Source organism: Lissotriton helveticus, chromosome 11 (assembly GCF_964261635.1).
Source record: "Lissotriton helveticus chromosome 11, aLisHel1.1, whole genome shotgun sequence".
Taxonomy (NCBI): Eukaryota; Metazoa; Chordata; class Amphibia; order Caudata; family Salamandridae; genus Lissotriton; species Lissotriton helveticus.
The window spans coordinates 435,149,905-435,174,930 of NC_136072.1; the positions used below are offsets into that span (position 1 = coordinate 435,149,905).

The 25,026-nt window shown below is 44.6% G+C and overlaps 1 protein-coding gene across 8 annotated transcripts in view; it reads left to right on the forward strand.

Moving 5' to 3' along the window:
* Positions 1-25,026, forward strand: part of MFF (mitochondrial fission factor) — a 222,544-nt gene that overhangs the window by 12,471 nt on the left and 185,047 nt on the right. For all 8 annotated transcript variants that reach the window (XM_078665946.1, XM_078665940.1, XM_078665943.1 and 5 more), the window contains exon 2: positions 17,690-17,753. The gene's annotated coding sequence lies outside the window, so the exon portion shown is untranslated. The remainder of the gene's footprint in view (positions 1-17,689; positions 17,754-25,026) is intronic.

Sequence of the window (25,026 nt, forward strand, 5' to 3'; positions counted from 1 at the left end):
ACGATTAGCAAGGTAATGGGGCCCTGAATTTTTCGTAGAATTAAACACAGTCAGTAGAAGTTTGAAAAGGATTCTTTTGTGGAGTGGCAGCCAGTGGAGGGAGTCTAATGCTGCTGAGGCTGATGACCTTCTAGGGAGTTTCAGTACCAATCTGGCAGCCGCGTGCTGTATACTTTGTAACTTCCTAAGTGTGGACTTCTTCATACCAGCCATTAAACCGTTGCAGTAGTCGAGTCGGGAGAGTATTAAAGCTACCGCAACTGATTTTCTAGCTGCAATGGGGAGGAAGTCGAAGAATTTCTTTAAGGATTTAATAAGTCCGAAGCAGCGCCCAGCAGTGATCCTGACGTGGTCATCGAAAGAGAGGGATGAGTCAAATTGCACGCCTAGGTTCCGAGCGGAAGACACTGCCTTTGGGCCACCATTCTTTTGGGCAGAAAGATAGGTCTTTACCCAGTGGTATGATTTCGGTCTTCGCACTGTTGCACCTCAAGTGGTTTTTGTTCAACCACTGGAATACATCAGTGAGACAGTTCCGAAATCGCAAGTCTGCGTCCGTACACTTTTTATCGATGGTGACGACAAGTTGGGTGTCGTCGGCGTATGACGTGACGAGGATCCCATGAGACTCTATCACAGCGAGGAGGGGAGCCATATAGATGTTAAAGAAAAGTGGGCTTAATATGGACCCCTGGGGTACTCCTGATGTAATGGGTTTTTCGCTGGATAGGTAGGGACCCAATGACACAGTTTGGGACCTGTTAAACAGGAAAGATTTTACCCATGCCAACACTGTGTCTGTCACGCCAATCTCTCGCATTCTATTAATCAGAATGACATGAGAGATAGTGTCGAACGCTGCTGTTAGGTCAAGCAGGATGAGGACGGCTTGCCTTCCCTCATCCTGCAGGAACTTGATGGAATCGGATAGTTCTATCAAGGCTGTTTCAGTGGAATGGCCGGAGCGAAACCCCGACTGTTGGGGATGCAGGATGTTGTGAGTCTCTACAAATGTTTTTAACTCTCCGTGCACTAACTGTTCCGTGATCTTACCTAGAACAAGTAGTAGTGAAATGGGGCGCATGTTGGTAAGGTCAGTTGGAGATTTGTTCTGCTTCTTCATCAGGGGCTTCACAATAGCCTTTTTCCAGTTGCTGGGCACTATCCCTGAATGAAGAGATTCATTGATGATGGCATTGATGCTGGGATTTACTACCTCAATTAGATGGTGTAGGATGCTAGGAGGACAGGAGTCGGTAGGGGCTCCTGATTTGCAGGCCAGAATTGCCTTGCGTGTTTGTTGGAGGGAAACAGGTTTAAAGCTGCAAAGAGGGGGATAGTTATCAGTTACCTCATGAGGAGTGATCGAGGGGGGAAAAAAGTCTCTCTGAATATTAACAATTTTATCCACAAAGAAATCTGCGATTTGATTACACAGAATTTCGGACGGTGGAATTTCGGGCATGAGAGCTTTGGGGTGGGTAAAAGACTTGACTATTGAAAAGACAGTTTTTTGTTTTTGGTGAGCTTCATTTATAGCCTTAGTAAAATATTCCTTTTTAGCTGCTTTTATACTGGAGAGGTATATTTTCCTCTGCTGAACATAAAGTGTTCTTGAGGCCTCATCATAAGTTTTTCTCCACTTCCTTTCTAGTATTCGGCAAAGGAGATGGCTATCGGTTAAGGTCTGGGTGAACCAGGGTGCATTTAGCTTTCTTTTGTGACATTTCGCAAGGTGGCCATTGGTGTCGGAATTATCCGAGACGATTTGGTCCATCCAGGCATGGAAGTTGCGGGAATCCACTACTGCATCCCCAACTAGTTTGGGGGCCTGGGCCAGGGGTTGGGTATCCAGCTTAATACGGTCAGTCACTTTTCTCCAGTTGACTGTGAAGGAGGGGTGGGAACGCTTAAAGCTAGGTAAGGCGTGGGCTTGTATCTTGATGTCAAATGGAATGAGACAATGATCAGTCCAAATTTGAGGGATCGGAGGGGAAGTGGTCATGGTTGTAAGATTAGAGCAAATGCCATCGAGAGTATGGCCTGCACGGTGGGTAGAAGCGGTAACAAGTTGGGATAATCCAAAGATGTTTAACGAGTGTTGGAAGCAGATGTTGTGGGGATCAACACACGATTCTAAATGTATATTCATATCCCCTAATAGAGTGAAGTTGGGATAATGTAGAATAAGTGCCCCGAGAACATCATCTAAGGAGTCCAAAAAGGAAGTGGCATTGCCAGGAGGGCGGTATATCAGTCCCCCCGAGAAGGAGGTGGAGGCATTAATTTTAATCGAGAAGCCTATGCCCTTGCTTCCTTTAAGGTGGCCTAAGTCAAATGTGTGGCAAAGGAAGATTTTCTTAATAGCAAGTGCTACCCCGCCCCCACGCCCAATGGGTCTGTCCCGCCTAAAAATAGTAAAGTCTGAGGGGAGGGCAATTGCCAGATCAGGATTAGATGAGTCATTAAGCCAAGTTTCAGTAATAAAAAGAGCATCCAAATCGTGACATAATATTAAATCATGTATGTCTTGGCAGTGGCAGGATAGGGACCTGGCATTAATGAGACCTCCTTTAAAATTATTGGGATTACACTTTGATGGGGACGACGTGTCATGTGCTTCAAAAGCTGTCACAGGGGACATCCATTTGCAATGTAGGCATGAGAAGGGGCCCCAGAGGAGGTCGATAGGGGGGCAGCCCTTACAGTGATCACCCGTTTCAAAGCATAATGCGAGTAAATCATTGCTGTCATACCTGATGATAGGAAGCTTTTGGGCAACATGCCCTGCGCCCGGCGCGGTCCTGGCGCGGACGGGCGCAGACGGGCTTGGCTTAGGCGCGGCTTCGGCGCGCATCCGGTGCGCCCGCTGCGCCAGCCCGCTGCGCCGTCTGGCCGGCCTACACATGATATAGGGAGAAAAGAGGGTGGGAGGACGGCGCGACTAGAGCGCTCTCCCCACCTCACTAAAGATGGCGCCCACCGCCGCCGAGTGTCGGCTAAAAAGCGGCTGGGCCGAGTGAGGGAGATCGATAGATGGTCAGAGTGTCAGTGTGCCTGAAAATTCATTCCCGTTATTTCTGAAAAGCCCCCAGGGTAAAATCGGAACAGTTTTAAAAACGCTCCAAGTGCAAATAACAAATAGTAAAACAAGTAGCAAGGTTGACACCACGTTAAAAATCACATGCAGCTCGCAGCCCCAGTTCCCCTCACCAGGGAGAGCTTCTGAAAGTGCTTTTTTGACCTCAAGGAAACTTAGCTGTTTCTGTTGTACCCTCAAAGTAAAGTCTGGAAAGAAAGTGATGGGAGCGTTTTCGTACTTGAGTGGTGGGGCACTCTGGCCAATTTGGAGGATTACATCCCAGTCGCAGTAGTTGAAGATTGTCGTGATTTTGGGGCCCGACCGGGATGCAGTGGGCTCACTCCATTGAAAAATAGCTTGGCAAGTCCCCGTGTCTGGAGCATATTTGTTATAAGGTCCTCCACAAAAAGATCCACTACTGGTCCCTCCGCTTTTTCCTGTACCCCTATTATATGGACTTTGTTACGTCGGTAATGACCGTCCTGATCTTCCAGCTCGGTCTCTAATGCCTTTGTTTTTGCGAATAGTTCACGTGCCTGCTTATGGAGAGCCTTTGTATCTGTCGCCAGGCCAGTCGTGACTCCCTCATGCAGTCGCCCATGTTTCGCAGATCTGTCCTTAGCACTGAGGCATCTGTGGTCACCAAATCTATTCTCGCTGTGCAGTCCGTTTTAACTCCCTTAATGGCAGCCATGATGTCTTGCAATGTAGGTTTGGGAGCAGCGTGGGATGCCGAGGCCCCAGAGACCAGCACCATGTCCATTGCCTCTGTGGTGGTGGGTGGCGCCCTGGACAAAATGTATTTGTCCAGTTATGTCTGTTGTGTGGTGTGTGGGCCTGTCCCTCCTGTCATTCTGTTGGTTTCTCCGGTTTGTTAGGGTCCTGTGCATTCAACCCAGGCTTGGCCCACAGGGGAGGAATGGAGAGTCCCTGGAACTGGACTCTCCGCCGCCTAACCAGGCAGAATTAAGTGCTCCTGGAGACCTGTCGGGTTTCTTGCTCCCAGTTCTCCAAATGGATGTTTCCTGGCCCCTCCAGTTGTGAAGTATCCATTGGGTCTGTTAGTTCCTTTCGACACCCAGATGCCAAGCCTTCCGGGGCCGAGCCCAGCCCAGACCTATGCCACCACTTTTCCACAGGGTCCTGCAGTGTCTTGGGAGGTCCATGGGGCAATCAGTCTTCCTCCCTTGGCTTTTAATGTATTTGTTGCTGTAGTACGTGGAGGTGGGCCGAAGGGGGGAAGGGGAGAAAGTTTATCAGGTCCTCGTCAACTGCAAGGGGGGGCAGCGCCCTTGCCTTGTTTTGCCATCTGGCCAGCGCTGACTCAACCCCAGGATAATTCTCCCCTAGCTGACACCTCGATCGGCATCTCCTTCATCCCCAGGGCTCTGCAGGAGCAGAGACAGGACCTCTGCTCTTTCCGTCTGGCGTCCCTCGCCACCTCGTCCCTGCCAGACATCGGGCCCTCCTTGATGCACCTTAATTGAACTTGGCTTTTGCCAATCACTACGTCAGTAAGTATCGCTGTGAGGATGGGGCCGGCATCAGTCCCGGGCATCCGACTCACACTCTCCCCTCCAACGCGGTCTTAGAGAGGCCTTCCCCCGTCGGGAGAGGTAGGCGCCACCCCTCTCTCACTCCGGCCGCACGCGGGTCCCCATTACTCGAGGTTGGGGATCCGTCCTCTCCGGACCTTCCTCCAGAACTGAGACCAGTATGGCTCAGTGATACCATTGGCACCAGGACACTGAGCGTTCCTTAATCAGACCCCGCTCGGCCCGGCAGAGCCGCTCTAGATTGCAGACATTTTTCTCCGCTGCAAGCCACTGATCATGGGCATTCTTGCTCCATTTTAGCCTCTTGATGAGCCTGCAAACTTCAAAGCTGTCTAAGGACCCTTCTGCCACAAGATTGGGCCCCCGATTCAAATTCGATTTGAAAGCCAGCGATCAAAGGTAAGTGGTTACTCTCATGACATACCGAGGCCATCAAATGATCACAGGACAGGCTGAGAGACTTGGAGCCAAAATTATAGTCTGTCAGCCCGCCTCTATGATTCCTATGATAGGTTATCCCATGATTGTTGCAAGTTTGAGTGGCTTGGAGAGAGAACAGGTTGTGGGCCTGAAGAGTGTCAATCAACTTTTTACCAAGCAAGTCAATTCCTCTTTTAAATGGATGTATCAATGTAGTCTGGGGGAAAACCCCAGGTTTTTTAAACTAAAATCTCCTGCTACTACTACCTCATAGCTTGCATGTCTGTAAAGAAAGTCCTCCAAAGATTCACAGAAGTTTTGTACTGTATCTTTGTTGCTCGAATGTGAATTTACCTTGAAAAATTTAAAGACTAGAAGTGTTTGGCAATACAGGAACAGTTGGTTCAATTAAACGCTGCGGCCGGGAGAGCGTGGTCTGAAGACTGTCTCAAAGAACATTGGTTTTGGCCATTATTATATTCATTTCATGGAGTGTCACAAAACAATTTGTACATTCCTTTAGAGAAAGAAATATCGACCTATTCACAGTCATAAATCTGACCACCTGGTATGGTGTGCAGGTGGGTCTTGACCATGCGTGCACAAAGTGCAGGCCAGTGCATGTGTGTCCAGGTGTTCCGGATGGTGAGGACCTGATCACTGCGTGTAGTGTGCAGACTAAGTGTTCCTAACTTAATGTGCTATGTAACTTTATGGTGTTAAGGGAATGCGCACCACTCTGGCCAAATGTGTTTTTATCGGGTCCAATCTCCTTGGACCATTGTGGTGTTGCTGCCTATCTGTGGGATCAATCTGGGTTTTTCCTGTTTGCGTGTTTGTCTACGGGCTACGTGTCACTCCACGTGTGGTCTGTCATTCAGTTGCTTCATGCCTATGTTGCAGGACCTGCCTAGCCACGTTTTTCTTACTCTGGGTTGATGGGAAGGTCATATTGGGTGGATTCAAAAACAATGATGTGAGTTCGTTGGATGCATACATATTTCATGGCGTACATTGACATCGTATTTTCCAATATTACCATTCCCACCTTTAGTTGAACTTTCATCTACATAATTTACCCCATACTTCATGACAGTCACATTATTTGATGTTCGGTGTGTTTATGTTGTGCCTGTTACTACATCACTAGTTACTTGCCTTCTACCTTTTTGAGGACTGCGTTTTTACAGCAGAAAACCCCTGCTTGTTGGAAACTACACAAAAATAGCACAAAAATGATAATCGGAAGCAATGACGTGCACAGTCTGGTCACCCACCTGGGCAGCCAGGAAAACCAATATATTGACCACTACTGCTCAGGGGCAGTCCCTCCTTCATGTCAGCTTGTAGATGATGCAGTGCTTGGATGGCAAGAGCTTGTGTCCCGTTGTCTAGGTCGTTACTGGGGATAAAAGTACAGCAGGATGCACCGATTGTGGCTCACACCCCACCCTCCATCGCGTTCATCAAGTCCAGCACATACCGATGTTGCAGCACCATGAGACAGATGACTCTTAGTTCTTCCTCGATAGCTTTTAGACAGAGCTCAGTATCATTGATCATCTTCAACATTTCCCAACTGGTTATCTGCAAACAGCGTGCGTCCGCTCTTCCTTGCAGGGTGAAGAAGGGTATGGACCCTCCCGCATTTACTTGCGTGTCAGAAAACAGTCTGAATTCTTCCAGAATGTCCTTGTACCGAGCCCAGCCAAAATAATCCTCTGTTCTTTTCTCTCGAGCCTGACGCAATAGAGTTGTTTTCTTATGTAGTGGATGTTCTCCAGGGAAGACCAGGGTCGAGGTGTGTATGGTTACGAGGGCACATGTCCGGTAGCGGGGTTGGTGTACCGTGTGGTGTATCAGTTCTCAACATAATATGCTGTACTGCCTGTTATGACTCGTTTTTGTCTCTGTGCCAATCTGGTCACACTGAAATCATGCTGCTGGGCGTGTCTTCCATTCCCTTTGCCACCCATGCCCTCTGCGTCATCTATATAGGAAACATTAATAACCTAGAACAATGTACCCCCTCCCTGCCGCCCTGCAACCAGGTTTGAAACTACCTGCCTCCCCAACTATGCAGAGTGCCTTTGCCATATCCCAATCTGAATTGTGGGGGATCGAGGTTTCTCCCCTTTGTTCACCCATATCCCTTTTTAGGTTTTGCCTTAGCCATGCGTACGAAGTACGCATGCGCTAGCAAAACCTCTTGATTTCTATCTGGGGTGATGACCCGCCTCTGCCTATCATTGGCTAGCTCCATAAATGGAGGCTAGCCATTGGGAGGCAGAGGCTGTCAATCGCGTTTTCTCTCGAAAACGCGATTCGGGGGCGTTTCTGGTGCTTTTTTTAAGCCCCGCCCCTTTGTCCCGGGCCGCGCTGCGATTGGCTGCCGGCCCGGGACACCCCCGTGACGTCATTCCCGGGCCGCGCTGTGATTGGCTGGCCGGCCCGGGACCTGACTTGTTTTTCAATGGCTGCAAATAACAGCAGTAGTTGCCTAACGCACTTAATCGGATACCAGTTGGCCAGAGGTGCCCGATGAAATTACCCTTGTTAAATCCTTATCAGTGCAAATCAGTTTACATGTCCACTAAAATTTCCTCAGATCGGTGTGCTTAGCCTCATACACATTCAGGTCCTTTAAATAGTCACACAATATCTATTGCAACGACCACAACTCTGCAAATCAGAGTATACGAGTGCACATTTCTACCAAACAGCGCCTAACGGTAGAGCGAATATTTTCCCGGAAACGTAATTTACAAATCGAATTTCTTTTCACATAAATTTAATACACCAGGGATTCACCAAACTCTGTACGCCAATGTGAGTTTGCTCTGAAATGAACCAGGGGCGAAAATCGCAAACCTCCTCCTTTCTTTTGCTTGAAAATATACCGTACTAAAAGAACAGCCGCCCATGCACCCTCTCCCCTTCCGCGGGCAGCAGTACACCGGGTTAAAAATCACCAGCTGTCGGGGAGGGGTGAGAGCTTCGGACATTTTTGATTAGTGACCCTGTGAGCCAATGATCTCCGCTGAAGTCTTGTGCCCCACAGCCAATGGCTGGGAGTCTGGGGTGCTCGTGGGCTGGGCTCTGCCGAAGTGTACTGCTGCCTGAGAGGAGGAAGCGAGCGAGATGAACCTGTCAGGTCTGAAGGGAGAGCGGGGCGACGAGGGCTGAACGCCGAGGAGAGGGCTCCTTTCCCGGGGCCAGGCATGGTGCGCAGGGGCTGAGAGCGGGACGTGTGCCCTGCGGAGCAGGTAAAGGGACTGCGGAGGGCGCGCCGACGGGGCAGGAGTCTTATGCAAGCTTCTCTTGAGAGGAGGGGTGCAGGACGCAGCTGCTTTGACAAGGGGAGGGGGTGGCACGTTGCGTTGTGCTTTGTGGGGGCAGGTTAATGAACTGCAGTGGGTAAGGCTGCGGCGGGACAGGAGTCCGCTACTTCTGCGGGTTGCATCATATTGAAGATATTCTGCAAAAGGGGAAGGGGTTGCGCCAAACAATCTCTGTATGGTCAGAGTTAGTTGAAGAAGCAAAAGAAATCGGAGCTCATATAGGATAGGAGAACTGTATCAGATTTATATGGGAGATGCATAAAGAAGCCACTCTTATCGAGTCGGGGGGGGGGGGGGGTGTAAGAGACCTATGCGGGAGCAGGTAATGAGGTTAATGTTAGCATTGAACGGTGACCTGTTCTTAAATGGGACACGCGTCCTGCACCTTTACAGGACTAGGGGCATAGTTCACGTTGGTCAACGATGATGGTCTTGTTAAATTTTGTTTTTGCTTTTTCAGCCACGCCTTTGTGCAACATGGCAAAAAAAACACTGGCATTGCTAAATAGTAATACTGTGTGAATTTGTCAATGTTTTTTAAAATATATTATACAGCAGCAGTGCATCTGCTGTGTAGCATAATTGAAAGTAAAAAAAAAACGCTATCATGCGGCCAGCATTTACAGCCTTATTGTGTTTTTTCCTGTTCAGCAGTCAGAGGAGAAACATGGTCTTAGTGCTTGTACTGCTAAACTGGGTATTGATGGAATGTTTGGGAAAAAACGTCTACTGAAGGTGCCGGGCAGTCACTCTTAAATAAAATTAATGGTTCAAGATCTACCAAGCATTTTAACAGTTGCAAACAATCCAGTTTGGCATTTGCAGCTGTGACGTGCTTTTCCTTATTCACTAATTCCATTTTAGGGGTCAGAACATTTTTTCATACACCTAAAATGGGATTTCGATGGGTACTAAAATGGTATATGGAGGGGCGTGTTCTAAGCATCTGCAAATGATGTATCTATGTTTTGCATCCAAAATATGGGTGCAAAACATTGATATTTTACCAACACCTTGAAGAAGATGGTAACCAGTTTGCAAAAGGGGAGGGGGACTCTTTAGGATCCCTTCTCCTTTGTGAATGTTTAAAAAAAAGTTTTAAGAGGAAGAAATTGTCTACTGGCTATTTCTGAACAAAAAAAACGTCCTTTTTCCTTTAATGAAAACGGGCTCCAATAAAAAACAAGCATTTGCAATGCAACAGTTTCACCTTTGGAAAAGTTTGAGCTATTGGCATTGTAAATGACAAAATTTGTATTTATGTGTTGGTTTTGAAAACAGATAAATAAATGGCATTGTCATTTACATTGCCAATAGCTCTAACTTATCCAAAGGCGAAACCGTTGCATTGTAAATGCTTGTTAATTTAAGGGTACCAGCACTTTTTACAACTGTACGATAGTACTTATCCCTGCTGCTACATTTCATTAATCATTGGGGACCACCCGCCCGGGACATTCAACATGCTAGAGACCCATGATTTTTAATTGAAATGTTTTATTTGAAAATGTTGATAATGACAAATCACCATTTATCAATGTTACATCATGACATGTGGCTGTCTTTATCATTGTGATGACACACTGACAAAGCCAGTAAGCCTGCCTTATTTCTAAAGACACACCTTTATATTAAGTTGTTCTGTCTGGCATAGGTGTGGGGAGAGGTATTTTGATTACGGGAATGTCCTGAAGTTCATATTTGTAACTTAAAATGTGTGTGTATAAAATGCACTGTTACTTTTTAAAAGAATAAGCATGGACTGGACAATAATTTATTGAGTGATGTTGTGTACCAACGAGCTGGGGTTATTTTCCCACATCACCTCCCCTGAGTAGGCCTTGGACTGCTCTGCTTCCACATCACCTCCCCTGAGTAGGCCTTTGACTGCTCTGCTTCGCTAGCCTGAGAGTGAAGTCCTACAATGGGGTACTTGATTCACAGTAAAAAGACAATTGTGGATTTATCACTTCTAATGTACTTGCATTCTTTGCAACTAATACCCCAATTTCTTATAAAATGTTAAGGCCCTTTTATTTTCTCCAACACTCTCTAGCTTGCTTCGAACTGAGAGATATCATTCTTAAGTTTGATCAAGTTCTACATTGCAAATACTGTTGTGCTTGAATTTTACAAGAAGGGTAATTGGCCTTTAATTAACTGGTTGTTATATGTAGTTGCTTATATTATCCATAGAGTGCACCGGTGTGGATGCAAGTATACTTTGTTTGATTCCCCACAGGTTTATATCCCAATCTTTTGTTTGCGCTGTTGTCTCAATAAAAATTTAAAATAATACTCTAAGTAGGTAGGGACAAACCTGCATTGAAGCTCCTCGTTAAATGCATGGGTGTATTGAATGTTTTTCTTGCTCTGATAAATGTAAAAAGGAACAGTACGCTTAATAAACACAATTTCACTCCTTTCTAGCTAGCTGAAATATCAATTACCACAATTGAAGGCTTTTTGTTGCTTTGACTCTCAAGATAGCATGCAGGAGGTTGGCATTGTGTACAAACATCTCTTTTCAATATTTAGTGTTCACACATTCATTTTCCTATTTCTTTGAAACCCCCCTAGATCTGAAGCCAGTTCTTCAACTAATCAATTCCTACTTGACTTACACTAGAATGCTAGTACTAATCACAAGTTATTGTCAATCCAGATTCAGACTACAAGTGCTAGTACTAATCCCAAGTTATTGTCAATCCAGATTCAGACTACAAGTGCCTGAAATACAGAGTAATACTTGATTTAATTTAATATACTTAATTTCAAACGTTTAAGAAGTTCATCCATGTCCAGCACCTCTTTCCTGAATACATTTATCCTTCTTTGGTTCCACAAGATATTGACAAAAGCACTATAAATGTTGCTGTATCCCTTGCCTAATTCAGGATTGCGTAACAATAGCTTAGTCAGTTTTGTGGGAGATCGTTAAATTGTGTATAACACCTATTTTCTATTTACTCCTGTTTCAAATGGACTTTACTTCTTGGTGTAAGAATGCAATATCTGTTCCAAATTACCTATTAAATATAAATCCATCTGACCAGCTCAAGCTATACTTCCTCTCAATAATTCTGAAGTGGATATATTTTCTATTTTTTCAAAGTAGAGTTCCATCTATTTATTTATAAAGTGAAAGAACATCTATTATGCCTTGCCCTACTCTATTAATTGCTGAAAAAGTATCTTGCACCTATCTAAAAAACTGTTAGCTTTTAATTGTATTTAAGGATTGGAAGACTGTCGCAGCAGGTGTGCTTCGTTATTCAGCTTCTCCAATACATGTAGTTCTATTTCAAAGCATTGTCCAACAGTGGTGCTTCAAAATATGATAAACAATTTCTTACACACCTTTGGAGTATTTACAACAGTTGGGAGGATTGAAAGTCTTATTAATTTCATTCTCAATAAAAAGAAGAACACTTACTTATAAAATCAGCAACTTTCTTCATTTGTGCACCATTTAGGGGAAATAGCATTTTCATGAAGCCAAAAGTGTGAAAAACAGTCCAGAATTAGCAAACAGACCCTCCAAAATCACATGCACGAAGCAAGGAATGCTGGATTTCTTTGTCTCCAGCAGTTCCTCCAAATATTTTTTAATTGACAGTGTAATCACATGAAAAACATAGCACAAGAGTTTTGGCAGAATAGAAACTTTAAAGGTATCTTGAAGTGACAACAACAGACATTGTTTCATTTAACATCTTCGTATATTACTTCAACTTTGGATTTAAGTTGCAATCATTATCAAACACACACCCTTAACAAATCTATAAATGTTAAATATTTTTGTGGCCAATTTATTATATATCTTGCGGTAAATATGAGCTTTATGTCGATATCAAGTGTTTGGTAGGACTTCCATTGTGCTCTACTTAGTTGGTGACAAGATATCATAACTTATGAAACCTCAAAAGATCAAACTGCATTTTGTTTCTTCATGATTTAAAACCATTACTAAAGTATCTGTAATACTGGTTTTTAATGTCACCAAATGATTGACTTTCTTCATTTATATTATTGAGAAGGAGGGAATAGTACATTGACTTAATCCATCATTTACTCATTGCTCTGGATGTCCTCACTCCCTTACCAGCAACAGATGAAGCCTTTCTGTGACAGATCAACTAGTTTATTTAAGCCCTTCACCAACCGGTTTGCATGAGCTTCAGAGAAAAAGATTATACATTTTCATTTGAGAGTGATCTGTTAGATTTTTTTTCTCCCATAAGTGATTAAATATTAATTAGCTTACATACATTCAGTTAACAATGTTTTCAATATAATTTCTTAATACTGTACATAGTAGGTACAAAATAACATTTGTAAGCCTCTGATAAAAGTCCTCTGTGTATCTAGACCTGACACCTATTCCATCCTCATCCAGCTAATTGCCCTTTATATATCTGCAATTTCCTTGGGCATATCCGTCATCCTTTTTCACCCAATAGGAGTGTAGGCACACGGGGAACTCCAACAAGAAACTGGGGCTTTTACTTTAAAGGTTTTTATAAACCTCTTTACAATTTTTTTTTAAATATCAACTTAATATCACACTGTTTTTGTTCATATTAACGTCTGCATTTATCTTCCAAAATCCTTGTCAGTTGTAAGATGTTTGCTAGAATGTTACTCGCCATAATCCCAGACATATTTGATATTTATAAAATGCTGAAGTTTCTAGCTGAGCATTTATTTTAAATAATTTAGTTTATCTTGAAAGAATTTTCATTTTCACCAGTACGAGTGCAGAGTTTAGGCTCTGTTGCCAACTCATAGGACCACGATAGTTCAAGTACCAATCTGAACATCAGTGCAGTCAGAGACCGTTGCTCTAGCTTCACATTAAAGGATCCCCCCTGAAACTGTTTTTAAATTCTGGGACGAAGTCTGTGATGGAGTATTATGAACTGGAGGAAAATGTCCAGTTCATAAGAATAGCATTTCTGCTACGTTTCATAAAGGTATATCTTTAATGTTATTGGTTTATATCGGAGAATCAGTCTGAATGTGCTTATCGTGACTGTATGTCCATTTAAGTCTTGAAACCTATTTTCAAATTTTAAAGAATTACGTTTGGATCATAGACATTTTCTTGAATAATTAGGTTATCGTCAATAATAATCAAAATCATTATTTTCTTGTTCCTCTGAGTTCTGTCTAGAAAAAACACAGTTTGCTATTGAATCTGATCTGTAGACCTTGTTGCAGCATGGCATTTCTACCATTGATCAAGCACATGTACGTCAGTAATTGCACGTAATTCCAAGTAGCCAAGAAATATAAGCTCCAATTAAATAAATTATCTTTGCACCCCAATAAAGGGAATTCTTCTTTCAAATGAAATAATTTCACTTTAGGCTGATACATCTAACTTACAAACCTTAACTCCCAGAATGACTAAAAGCAAAGGAAACACTCTGAAACTCTCACGCCGTCAACTGCCCCACAATCATTTACTGATTTATTGTCATATAATAGCAGTGGTGACTGGCAGCATTGAATTCCCTTAAACCTTACTTCTGCAATTACTTTTGACATATAAATGTAGTATATTTACCACCTAATATGTCCTTTATGTATTTCGGAGAAGTACTGTTTCCTAAGTATTATTCTTTACAGTTGTTTGCAGCCTGATTAGTAATCATGTGTACTGAATTGTCTTAGTGCAACATGTTAGTTAAGTGTTTATGTTCATGGTAAGAGCTTATTTGAGCAGCGGATAGGAAAGTGTGGTGTGGCAAAATAAGGATTGCCATACTAAGGGAGAGTTTCTCTTAGATATGGAAGTTACCAATACAGTATTGATTGAGCAGTGATCTGATGTCGTTTCGGGAGGAAGAAACTAGACTGTACTTACTTCCTCTCTTGCAGAATACTTGTGTTGTCCTGTGTTTTGTATAATCTTTTTTAGGTTTCGGCTACCGTCCCACTGCGTAAGCAGTGGGTGGGCGGAGCCGAAATCTTTTGTTAGTAGTATGGGGCCTGAACACGCCCCTCTTCTCCATTGGCTGGCCTCGTAAATGCTGGCCAGCCATTGGAGGAGAGGAGCGTCACTGAGTTCAGGGCCCGCCTTGACGCGATTCGGGGGCGTTTCCGTGTCTTTTTTTAAGTCACGCCCTCTCCTCTTCCCATTGGCTGGAATTTTACCTTCCAGCCAATGGGAAGGGGAGAGCACGCCCCCGAATCCCTACAGGACGCTGTGCTTTCCGAGCAGCGTCTACCGAGGCTTTTAGGTAAGCCTCTGCCCCCCTTTTGTGCCGTTGTTTCTTGTTTGTATATGATATTATTACATAGAAACACCACAGTCTCTTCAGTTCTCTTACGAGGCACAGGTTTAAAATACTAACCGGATCTGTTTTGGTATTACAATCCGAATCACGTGCTTAGAAGCCGCCGTTTTTAGCTTAAGGAGCACGTTGCAAATGGGCCACAGAGAGCTCGATTCTAAACATTTGAACCCAGACCCTGGCATGACACACATCACATGTTACATGTCTCCGGCCTGCACTCACCTATCGCAGATCCAAGCATGTGACGCTTGAGCCGTCTCCATACTCGAGGCGCTAGATTCGGAGCCTGCAGGGGGCGGGGTCTGGCTTTAGGACGCTGTCACTTGCAGGATTCCTGCTGGGGTCACCTGCAGCTCATTCTCACAGAGCAGTGCCCGCCACACGGGCAGAGTGCCGCGGCTAGCGCTGCCTGCGGGAGCAGCCGTGCCAGGCCCGCAGCGCTATGGATGGAGTCCAGCTGCTGTGCTTGCACTTACATGCACGTCACGACGTGTGCAGTGCTGGAAGACTGTGAGCCCAAAGAAACCCTGGGCTGGCACCAGAGCCACGCAGCTGCCCCCCCCCCGTCCCTCCACGCAGCTGCCCCCCCCCGTTCCCCCGCCGCTCCCCCCAGCTACGCCGTTGCGGGGTTGTATTAACATATTGAACTTTGAAAAAAACACACTGAACACTTCGTTTTTTTACGGGGAAAAAAATAAAAACTATTCTCCCAATACACATTTCATTTCTATCCCCAAAAAAGTATAAAACTCTTCAAAAAAGCTTAAGAAACGAATTTTGCTAAATCATACTCATATCAAAACAAACAGGTAGTCCACACACACAAAAAAGTGTCTGAGCAATTAAAAAAAGTAATTTCCAATCACATTTTACAACCCCCCCAAAAAAACGAACGTTTTAATTAAACAACTAACTCGCGAAGGCTGCCAGCTGCTGCTTTTAAAGGCAGAAAAAAACACAATCCTCGGTGCAAGAAGTGACGATAGTGCAGGCCCAGCCAATAGAAGCCCCGAGAAAGAGTTCAAACTGGGCCTTTCAGAGTGACTCACCTGGCATTAATTATGCAAATGAGTCAGGTACATAGGCGCTACTCCGCAGCGCTCAGGTTTGGTCCATCAGTGCCCAGAAACCCTGCATGGAGCCTCATAGCGCCCAGAAGAAGTAAGTGGCGCCTCTGAGGGGGTTTCAGGGCACGAGTCGGGGGGCCATGCACAAGATATTGATTCTAGCACAGCTGCTGTCAGCGGGGATGTCTCCAAGTTTGGGCGGGGCGGGCGGGGATGCCTCCATGGGTGGGGGGGTCGGGGCGTGATGCCTCCATGCCTGGGGGGGGCGGATGCCTCCATGCCTGGGGGGGATGCCTCCATGCCTGAGGGGGTCGGGGGGGGATGCCTCCATGCCTGGGGGGGTCGGGGCGGGGATGCCTCCATGCCTGGGTGGGTCGGGGATGTCTCCATGCCTGGGGGGGTCGGGGATGTCTCCATGCCTGGGGGGGTCGGGCGGGTATGTCTCCATGCCTGGGGGGATGCCTCCATGGGGGGCCGGGGGTGCACGCACGGAGGAAGATCAAGCAAACTAGCGCCACGAATTGAACATTAAAGATAGAAAGGAAGTAAAGAAAGAAACGGGATTCAATGAAAGAATAATTAATGAAAAAGCAACTTGCATTTAAAATGCAATAAATAATAACCGTCTCTTCATTTCTGGGAGGGGGGGGTGGAAGCCTGAATTGTAAGAGGGGTTCGAGCTCGGGACATGCTGAGCACTGCACGTGTCAGCAGCGAGCGTTGAACCCGTGAGCGGCCTGTGCGAGGAGCGCTGCTCCGAGCGGGTGAATGTGAGATAGCACAGGGGGTTGAGGCGCCGGCTGCGGCGTCTGGAGATGTAGGTGCTCAACGCTCCGGGGTGCTTTACACCATCCTTTCTTTCAGATAGCCTGGGCGGTTGAGGCGCCGGCTGCGGCGTCTGGAGATGTTGGTGCTCAGCGCTCTGGGGTGCTTTACACCATCCTTTCTTTCAGATAGCCTGGGCGGTTGAGGCGCCGGCTGCGGCGCTCAGCGCTCCAGGGGGCTTTTGCTGGCGGGATGATGGTGTGCATTTATAGAGCGGTTTTCACTGTAAACATGTTTTCGATGCATTAAATGCAATGTCCGCTTATGGGAATGAGGGGTTATTGTTAAATGCTTGCCCCAGATTCTTTTCCGGTGACCTGCGAAGCACCGGCTTGAAATGCAAACTACCCCCCCCCCCCCAGCGCGCAGGTCCCCCAGCAGAAGGCAGGCAGGGCCAGGGGTTACGTGGGATGGAAAAACTGGGGGTCTCAGAGGGGCGCAGTCGATGGAATTCAGAGCTTTGCTTAGAAACGCATAAACTAAACTAGTATTTTGCTGCTTCTGTCCTTGCATCTCGATATAGAATAGAACCCGGAGCATGACACTTAAAACAAGCATTGGCGTTGCCAATAGGTTTCGCATTTGGAAAGTTGGAGCTATTGGTTTTGTAAATGACATTTTATATTTATATATCGTTATTGGCATTGTCAATAACAATATATAAATATAAAATGTCATTTACAAAACCAATAGCTCCAACTTTCCAAATGCGAAACCTATTGGCAACGCCAGTGCTTGTTATTAAACTGGTATTGTGTAGGTATTGCATGCATTAGTCATCTTCTGTTGCAATCTTTCCTTCTGTACACCATAAGCATAATTGTAAAAGAAATTAAAGATCAAATGCTATACGCCTTGTGTCAGCCCCTACCATTGTTAGGTTTTGTACTGTTTAAAGACAGCTAAATAAATGCTTTATTTTACGTTGGTTTGGGAAAAGGAGTTAATACACTAGATAGAGTAGTCCGTTGTTTTAGACCTGGATTATACAAAAACATTATGTTTAAACTGTAACAGTATGAAGTTTAATTATCCAGGAAACATCAATATTTATTTCTCGTTATAATTAGTTTTTTTTTGTCTGTCTTTTCAGAAAGAGAAGAAATTCTTGGACTTTGTATTTTCAATGCAGCATTCTCTAGTTGTGATTCCCAGCGGTAAGCTTGATTGTGTTTTCAAGAGAAACACACATCTCTGTATATAATCTCTTGTATTTGACCACTTACACCCATACTCTCCGACATGGGTCGACTGTACCTCATTATGTCTGGGAACTAAAAGCTTTAAATTTGTTTTGAATTGGAGAATCAACTAAAGGGTGCAAGGATTACCTCCTGTCATTCTCCCCCTAGCATTTCTTTGTGGTAATTTCCTTAGATAATTACATTAAAATGATAAATTAGATATTTTAAGATTCAAAGCACCAACATCTTAATACTTCCCCAATTGTTTCAAAGTGCCGTATTCCTCTGTAAACAATAGATTTTTAATGTGGCACATTTGAAATTTTGAGTTTCAGCACTGTGGATCAACTGTCTAAAATCAACATGTTGCAGCTGTAAATGCAGGCTGTAACCTAGAGTTTGTTCCCTTCTATATTCTGAGCATGGTAAGCTGAAACAGAAACACTGCAAACTGCTGTTTCCTCGTTCACCCTGCCTTTTCCCCTCATCCACATCATGCTGCAGTGTGATCACCTCCCTCAGCTTGTCTGGCTCAGTCCATCACAGAGGAGGTTACTCACATAGACAAGCCTCAAGCCCGGCAACCAAAGCAAAATATTTTGGAATCATCTTTAACACTTGAGTGCTCTTTGTTCCCAGATAACATGTGGATGTAAATACAGAAACCCAAGTATCCTTGTTGAGAAAACTCTGCCTTTTTCTGCAATCTGTCGCATAGGTAGAACATTAGGGCCAGATGTACAAAGATTTTTTGTTGTTGCAAAATGCCCGATACGCAGAATCAGGCCGCTTGCGACTGCTAAAAAGCCTTTTTACATGTACCAAACCAATTTTGTGATCGCAAAATGGGTTAGTGAGTCAGTATTAGGAAAGGGCTTGTTTCATTTAAGGCTGCATTAAAATAAAATAAGAAATCATACTTTATTTAAAAGAAAACACCAACATGGTGGTCTGCTATCCCCCAGCAGGCCATCATCCATGTGTTTTTAGTGATTCCCAGTGGGTCCCAAATTGCGACCTACCTCCTAAATATTAATGTGGTCGGCCATTTGTGAACCACTGGGAATCGCAAACAGTGTAAAACACACTGTCGTACATAGCTGTTTGCGATTTCCTATTAGTGAGTCACGTAAATTCGAAATTAGGGAATCTCAAACGGAAGTCTATGTACACCTGGCCCTTAGTCCTTTCAAGGTTGGATTACTACAGTATCATCAGTGCTGGGCTCCACAAATTACGCATCTAAGGAATTACAGAGAACTCCAAATCAGACAGCCAGAGTGTGCTGAACCTCCAAGAGTGCAATCCCATCTCTTCTTCCTGGAGTGCTTTTATTGATATACATTAAAGCAAACAATCAAGTTTTAGTTATTATTTGTCGTGCACAAAGGCACTACATAAAACAGACCCACTTTGTAGAATCTGGTGACATGTTATTGCCGTAGGAGGAACTAGAAGCATTTAAATGCTTCACACCTATACCTAGGAAAGATCAGATGATGAAAACACGGAACAAGATTGATGAAAGGTCTCAGCTTTTGCATGGAATGATTCTTTTTTTTGCAAACTACCCCTGAGCAGAGTGTCTTGGCTCTCCACTAGGTTGCCATTAGTCCAAAGAAGAGCGAAACATTAAGTAGAATGCACCAAATATTTGCAGATGAAAGCTCTCATGTGAGAATGGAAATGTTGTAAGGTTCTTTGTAACAAAAATATAGTTATCTTTCCTGTGGAGTGGTAAAGGAAGAGAAATCCACATTTTCTCTTCTAAAAATGAGAATAATCTACAGCTAAGTCTAGGTCTCCGGAAAGGTGCAATTTTAAGAAGATTTTCTGTGTAACGAAGTTCTCAAGGGCAGTTGTACTGTTTCAGTTTCTCTTGCAAGAACAGAAGACCCCAGTTGGGAAAGGAATGGTGGACTATGCATATAGCTTTGAATGTGATACTAGAAGGAAAGGGTAGCCAGTGTAGTGTGCTCATGTGTAAATAGATGTGGGTGTATTTAGGAAGATGACAAGGTAGACTTTCAGAAGAAAGTTGGATATGGACCAAACTATTCATGAGGCTTTTAGGAGACCTAAATAAAGTGAGGTAAAGTAATCTAGTCACAGTAAGATTACTGCTTGAATTGTAATTTGAGCAGATTGGTCTAAGAAAGGGATCATTTTTTTCAAAAGTCTTAGATTAAAGAAGCAAGATCAATAGATTTTGTTTGCAGTACCAATGACCGAGAGTTGTCAAATAGAAAGCCAAGATTGTGGAGCGTTTTAACTGGGACCAGTAGAGGGGAGTCATTTATAAGGGGTACTAACACAGCGGTTCAGAAAAGCTTGGTTTACCTATACATAACATTTTAGTTTTGTCTATGTTAACTTTTAACAAGTTTTCTGTCCTCCGAATGAGAAGTCCAGTAAGACAATTGAAGAAAGCCTCAAATGCTGATGGATTGTTTTCGTCCAATCTTACCAGGTCTGATTGTCATCTGCAAACATTTTAAAATTAAATCGAAATGAACAGATTAGTCTTGCGAGGGAATCCACCTTTAGGGTAAATTATGAGCTGACAGATGAGCTTTGTGGTACACCTGAGGTGGGTTCCTGGAAATATGATGTAAAGGGGGCAAGAGTCTGCTTGTGATTTGATCATTTAAATAGTCTTTAATCCAGTCAATGGCTATGCCCTTGATGCCTTCGTATAGACTGTTGATCAACACCTGATAAGATATGTTGTCAAATGCTGCTGACAGATCAAGTAAAATGAGAGCTGCTGAGCTTCCTTGAACTGTTGGCATACGCAAATTATCAAGAGTGGCCGAAAGGTATGATTAATTGCGATGCAGTGCTCTAAAACCTGTTTGACAATGCTCTAAAAGGTTGCCCTTCTGTAAGTAATGAGTAAGGTATTTTTTTCACTTCTTTCGCAAGCATTTTTATTATTACAGATAGTTTGGAAATGGGTCTGTGTTTACTGGGAAAGGAGGCATCTGTAGTGCTTTTGTTGAGTAAAAGTTTTACAATTAACAATTTTTCCCACATGCTGGAAGAAAGCAACAATAGTGAAGAGTGACAGATAAAAGTTAAGGTGGGACAGATGCTTTGTGAACTTTTATGCATGAAATAGACCCGGCATGGATCGAACAGTGAGCCGAATTTGATGACATCATTAAACATGTTCTCTCCTCCATAAGCTGACTAAAGTCTATTAAAGATGTGGATTGACAATTTATAATTTGAGGAGGTAAAGGGACCTGTGGGGTGATTAAAGCAGGTGGAGAATTGTGAAGTGTGTCACTGAGTTGTTTTGAGGGTGAAATGTTCACGTGACAGTAATTCAAAGTGTACAGTGAATTAGCAATTTTAAAGGTTTTTTGGTTGAGTTAAGAGACTATCGTGATTTTTTTCGCTGTAATCGGCTTCCTGCGTGTTACATATTAATGAATTGCATGCCTGTGATACTAATTAGTTTTTAGTACAAGCTACAAGCAGATTGGGAGTATGAGGACCTCAATGCATTTTCCACCTTTTTTCACAGATACGTTTAAAGTCCTTCAACATACATTCTCTGCCTTTGTATGGAAGGCACTACTTTGCCTAATGTGGATGAAATCCCAAAATAAGAGGTCAGTTAAACTATACTCAGTTTAGGAAACACTTAAAGCCAACCTTTTCAGAGGCTCTTTAAGCATGCCAAAGGCTTCATGGGTTCACCGGGCCTGGGCCTTAATAGCCATTATGATCTCCTGACCAGGCTTTTTTGATATTTTCCAAGTAGACCCACATCTCTCACTTTGATATTTGCTCAGACGTCACAGTGACTGAAGTCATTCTGATTCATTATTCTGTCTGCAGTCTAGCACTGTTCTGAACTACGCTGTTTCAGTCACTACCTAGTTGTGAGACATTGGCCACAAGGGGACATGTCAGTGCTGTATAAAAATCATTAAATAGATACATAATTTTTTTTTTCCATAAGTTTCATAATATGACTGATTACAAACAAAAAAAGATAACGCACAGTTACATCACTTCAAAGTATCATACACGTCCAAAGCAATATGCAAGTACATGAATCAGACAGTTAGGGAATACCTTCATTGCAATATCCACTATAAATCAAGTCTAGGCGCAGTCCTCCTGCCAATGACTCTTGTTAGTCTCAACTCCCGTCTAGTGCCCCGTTCAGATGTTGTGTGTGTGTCCGTGACCTCCTTACTCTATCTACTATGTTCCCAACACCTGTGATGGTGACACAAGTGGAGTGGTCTATGGGTCTAAGACTGCATCCACAGCTGTGTTTGAGAGACATGTTTGGTATGGTCCCTAGTAGTTCCTGGGACGACTTCTGGGGGGGAAGTAACTCATTATAAACATCTGCCTGTGTGTTACAATATAACAGGTCAGCGTGCCATTCTTTAATAAATGGTAGCAGGTCTCCTGTCCAGCAAAGTGCCACATGGCATTTAGCTAAAAGGAGCCCAATGGCGAGTAACAGCCTCACTGTCTTGTTGACTGTAAGACTCCACCCCAGAAGGGCCACCTTAGGGTCTGGTTCCAGTTCAGTGCTAATAATTATTCCTAGCTCCTGGAACACCTTTTCCCCAAAAACCTGAATCCCAGGACACTGCCAAGCTAGGTGCCAGAATCCAGCATTCTCCGCCCTTCACCTCTGACAGCAGGAGTCCTCTACTAGCCCACATCTGAACTGGCACGCTGGGGTGCAATACGTCCTGTGCAGAAATTTATAATGGAACAGTCTGTGCCTTCCGTTGAGAGAAGACTGACCGGGTTCGGGAACAACAATACTGCCACTCTTTGTCGGTCAACGGTGCGCCCAGATCTTGCTGCCATTCCAATCTGACTCTAAGGACCTCAGATCCACGGGTGGCTTGTAAGCTAGTGTAGAATTTGGTAATCAGCTTAAGAGGCTCTTCAGACTTAATAAGGTTAGTGTAGGTCTCCATAGCCTGTGGTTCCTGCAAGTCATCGCCCAGGAGATCGCGCCACGTGTGTCTAAGACGTGAAACAGCGCCGTACCCACCAGCTGCACCTCTGGTCGTAGCAAAGCCTCCCAGGATACTAATGTGCCGTCCCGAAAAAAATCTCTCATTCTGGTGATGCCTATGGATTGCAGTGCCTGCCTGGCACCCGCATCTTGACTCAGCTAGAACCACATGCTCCACTGGAGTGGCATTGCTGGGGAGTACAGGAAAGTCCCTGCCTGCCTGTGTAGTAACGTCTGCCATGCATGCACCCTGACAGCTAGAGAATCAAAGACTTGCGTACCCCTGGAGGACGGATGTGTGAGCAACTGGGGTAATGATAGCGGTTCCGCCGCATTCCTTTCCAAGTATAAGATGGGTATGTTGTGTGGAGCAGTAATGAGCAAATGTAATGTTAGCTGTGTTGTAATACTTTTATAGGTCTGGGGCACCCAACCCCCCGAGCTCATAAGGCGCAGTGAGCGAGTCCCACCGTATTCAGGGCTATTTACCGGCCTATGCAAGTCGTATCAGTTGTGTTCGCCAATTTTAAACAGATATTTGGGTAAAAGAATAGGAAAATCCTGAAAAAGGAAGAGGAATCTTAGTAGGATTATCATTTTCATGATGGCAATTCTGCCCATTAACGAAAGTGGGAGCTTAATCCATTTATCTACATTTACTATTAGTTGTTACGTGGCCTTACCATAGTTTTCCTGGATCACGAGTGTGGGGTCGGTGTGGAATTGAATCCCCAAGTACCATACAGCCTCCTCGGTCCAGCGTCTCCGATTCTTACTCTAGCCGTAGGTAAAGTCTACAACACTATAACTAATCGTAGAAATATATCTCCAACTCCTATCTTGCACAGTACAGCAATCATAAAGCCCCACTCCACCGAGTCGAAAGCTTTCTCAGTGTTGAGAAACACTGCCACAGCTTTGGCTTCTGGACTCAGTCACTGAACTACACGAATAAGGTTCTTAAGTTATGAGACAGGTTACAAACCTGGGGCAAACCCCGCTTGTTCTGGGCAAACAATGCTGGATAATAAAAGGGCTAGTATATTGGCCAGTATTTTGGCGTAGATTTTCCATCCACATTAAGTCAGGACAAGGGCTTTTATGAGGAGCAAGTGTTTGGTGGCTTTCCCGGTTTTAATAAACGATTATAAACGATTATAATAAACTATAGCCTCGCGCTTGGAAGGCGGCATGATACCGGACTCCACCATCTCTTCATAAAGCATTTGGAGGTGAGGGATCAGTATATCTAGGAATTCATTGTAGAAAAACACTGGAAGACCATCCGCCCCTGGTGCCTTCCCTGCTGCCATCCCCCGCAATACCCTTCTTATCTCTTGCGCTGTCAGCTGAGCCATTAAATGTTCCCTGTGTTCGCATACTAGCCAGGGCATTTTTATGTAGGATAGGTATTCCTCTGGGGCCTCATTGTTTGTTTGGGATTTGAGAGGTGTGTAAATGTAGGTAATATGGGTGGAAATGAGTTATTATATCTTCAGTGGTACTGAGCGGACTCCTGCAGTCATCCATCATGCCTACCATCTTGTCTATTTCCCTCTTAGGTCTCAGCAATCCTGCCAACGAAGCGCCCGGTCTATCCCGATCTCCGTAGATCAGGGGTCTCCAACCGGTCGATCGCGAGCTACCGGTAGCTCGTCGAGATCCTCCGAGTAGCTCGTGCTGCATAGTGCTCTATTTAGTAGCCCTTTAGTGTTATTTGGGCTATTTGGTCATTTTCAGGCTCCGATGCCCACCCTCACCCAATCCAGCTGCTCAGATTGGCTGGAGCTTAGCTGGGGCGGGCCGCAGAGGATGACCTTTCTCTCCTTCCTACGTGATGCGTGTCTCGTGACCATCTCTAAGCGCCCCCTGCCTTTTCTTCACTGGCACCACGCTGTTGAGTCACGAGTGCTACAAGTGCCAGTGAGGAGCTGCAGCAGGCGTGGCTGGGCAGAGCAGCTGGTTTTCAGGTCGCGCAAGCAGTAGAACTCCCGGGACCCGCGCCATCTGCCCTTTTCAGTACAGCCTGCCACCCTATATTAATTTCCACAGAACAGCAGGTAAGCTGTGCCGAGATGCCTCTCGAGGTGTTAACACAGATTCGTTACTTTTGGTGCAGGGATACCGATTTAGAGACCCTGTAGCGTTAGGATTCTGGAATGAAAAAAAAACATTTCACAATGTTTGTCAGGCCTGGGTTATGTTTCCGAGTCAGACACTGCCCAGTGCTGGCCCCCCACCGCC